Genomic DNA, 3493 nt, shown 5'->3' on the forward strand with positions numbered 1-3493 from the left:
CCCCTCTTTTTTTTCTTCTTCTATAGATTATTTATTAATCTAATTATTATATGGCTAATTATAAAAATAGTGAAAGTGATTCACTACTAATTATAATATTATTTTCTTTAAACACAAACTAAAATAATTAATTAAACTGAGCCCCTTTATTTTATAATTATTGTTACGAATAGTCCAAAATACACATTTAAAATCGTGAAAGAGTCTTTTATGATATAAAAAGCTCTAGTACTCAAAAAGACCAAATGAGTCATTAGAATAATTAATAGAAATTTCATTTTGACCGATGAAAGTATCTTTGCAATGAAAACTTTTTTCTAACCTGAAGTTTTAGTTAAGAACTTATTGGTTAAAGGCTAAAGGTGACAAGAAAATTAAAAATAAAATATGCTATGAAATCACTTGAACGTACAGCTAAATACCCGAAACATGTAATAAAAATAGCAAACTATAAAGATAAGAACAATGACCTACATACTTGATAACAATTCATATGTCATTTATAGAAATAAGATGATAAAAATAAAAAATTAAAAATAATTGAGTTAGTCAAAATTATTACTGGTACAACAATTTCTTCTTTCTACCATCCAAATAACTCAACCTTAAATAATGAAAATACAAAATGTTGAGTTTTGGATTGAAACCCCATCACATATCCATATATGTAAAAATATTCATAATTTTACATTAATAGTAAACACTAAATATATCAAGTCAGCTTAATTGGACTATTTTTTAGTTTCTCAAAAATCGGTTACACTTCCAAAAATGTGCATGGGCGAAGTATTTACTATAAATCATTTAATGAAAATAAATTAAATTTTATGAAACCAAAAAGGAATATGGAAGCTTGTGAAAAATAATTAATAGGTGAGAAGAAGAAAAAATTAAAAAATAATTCGTAATAATAATTGAGATAACTCATATGGTTATAAATGAAGGTTTTAGATACAAAACATATTTATAAGTTACAATACATGTGCTCATAATAGGTGAAAAAATAAAATTGACTCAAAAAAGAAGAAATTGTGCAATTTTACATTTGTGTAAGAAGTTACTTACAAAACTACGTAATGGACTATTAAGTTAGTTTCACACATTAAGGGAGAATTGAATGAGGAGGTTAAAATATGTTTGTTGAATTTTCCATTTACTCACTATTTATGTTATCAAACACTACTATTTAATATGATTTTAATTCAATGAAGGACCGCATATTTTGTACTGTGGTGAAGTTGCATTTAACCTTCAAGTAATTAAAGTATGATTGTATAATATTTAATTAAATGTTTTATGATATTTTGATTTATTGCAATGATGAACCTGTAATTCAACGTTGATGATAAAAGATAATATAATATGATATTATCAAATATAGAATAATTTATTAAGTCTTTAAAAAGGGGTAAAAATGTCTAGCAACTTTCTATGGACATTCGTCTTTATTTTTTTCATTTAATACTATCCCACTTTGAACATTTACTATATGATATGCTTTTTATTTAATATTCAATTAATTAGATGTGTTAAAAAAATTTATTGAGTGGAGGGGCATTATATATGACGTTGATGATGAAGTATACATCGTTTTATCCGTCAGAACTTTTCATATTCTTCCATTATGAGAATTATAATTATAATTAAGTCAAGAACAAAATATCATGTTTGACTACTTATTTTTTGAGTTGAAACTTATGCTCTTAAATTTGTTCGTAATTATCTCTAAGTCTCGGCTTACTTACTGGTGTTTAAATATAAGTTTTTTTTTTTTTTACATATTATTAGAGTAATTCATATTTATAAACCATTTTTTATTCTCTCTACAGTTCTCCCTTAACTTACATTTTTAATGGGCATCATGGGTAAATTACTATTCAGCTTCTTATAAATAATATTAGGATAGTTCCGCTAATCATCAGAATTAAATAAATTGACAGTTCAAAGTCATTTGATTTTTGTGACACATTGACTCGACTCACAAGTTCTCCGATTATTTCTATCACAACCCTAGTAGCCAAGAGTTGATATTTCATTCTAACATAAGATTCTTATGATTCTTATGATTTTTGAGTGAAGGAGAATCACGAATTAAGGGTTTTTACGACTCTTTGATCTTAGAAAAGAATGATTATTTTCTTTCGAATGATTTTAGTAAGTATCATTGGTACAAATCCACTTTATTAATTGATTTATTGATATTTTTAGCCGTATTTAAAATGTCATTCTAACTTAAGATTCTTATGGTTCTTGAGTGTAGGAGAAACAAGAACTGAAGGTTTTTTTCGATTTGTTCATCTGAAAAATGGACAGTGATATTCTATTCTGATAAATTTAGTAAGTACTAGTCTTGGACACGTGCAACGCACGTGTATCCTGTACTATTTTATGTAGAATTATTAGAATTAATGATATATGTATTTTTCTAATAGAACAAAGTTTTATAATTATTAGAAATTTCATTTTGATCTATGAAAGTATCCTTGCAATGAAATATTTTTCTAGCATGAAGTTTTAGTTAGAGAACTGATTGGTTAAAGGCTAAAGGTGATAAGAAAATTAAAAATAAAATATACTATGAACATGAACATCCAGCGAAATACATGCAACAAGTAATAAAATTAGCAAAATAAAAGATAAAAACAGTGACCTACATACTTGATAACAATCCATATGTTCTTTTGTAACGACCTGTTTAGTCGTTTTAAGCAGCAGATTTTATTTCTGGAAAAACTGTCTGAGTCGACGGAACCCACGACGGACCGTCATGGGCACGACGGGCCGTCGAGGGGGTCTCGTTCCAAAACACTTAGAATTCTGAAATTTGGGTACTGAAATCGACTCTCTGAACTTCGTAACGGAATGGCAGGACGGACCGTCGTGGGCACGACGGACCGTCACAGACCCTTTAGTGGAATTGAGTCTCTGAACTCTGTGACGGAGCAGCAGGACGGACCGTCGCAGGCGCGACGGGCCGTCACAGGCTGCGTAATCCCAGGCTGGGTCGGATTTCTGCTTAGTAATTTAAGGGGCGTTCTGGACTATTTCCTGCTTTAATTTTAAAGTAGTGGGTTAATGTTAATAAGTCTAGTTACTTGGGGGTTAAAAGAGGTAACCTTTAGTTAATTAGTGGGTTATTATTGCCATCTTTTATACTTAAATATATGCTAATTAGGGCAAAAGAAAGAGGGTTTGAATAAGAAAAATAGAAAGAACAAAGAGAGAGAGAGGGTCGAACGAGAAAGAGAGAAACGAACGACGAGGAAAACACAAGCTTTGAGGAATTTGCTTGCTTGATCACGAATCTTCGGTGGAGGTAGGTTATGGTTTATGCTATTCGTAGTAAACTCTTAATAGCGAATGATATGTGTTGGGCATTATTATAAAGTCTTCTATATGCTTAATTGTGTGCATGAATGATGTGATTTTATATATATAATAGTGATGAAACTAGCATGATGAGGCTATTGAATCTTGAACCCTAATTTTACTT

This window comes from Solanum pennellii, chromosome 1 (genome assembly GCF_001406875.1).
Source record: "Solanum pennellii chromosome 1, SPENNV200".
NCBI lineage: Eukaryota > Viridiplantae > Streptophyta > Magnoliopsida > Solanales > Solanaceae > Solanum > Solanum pennellii.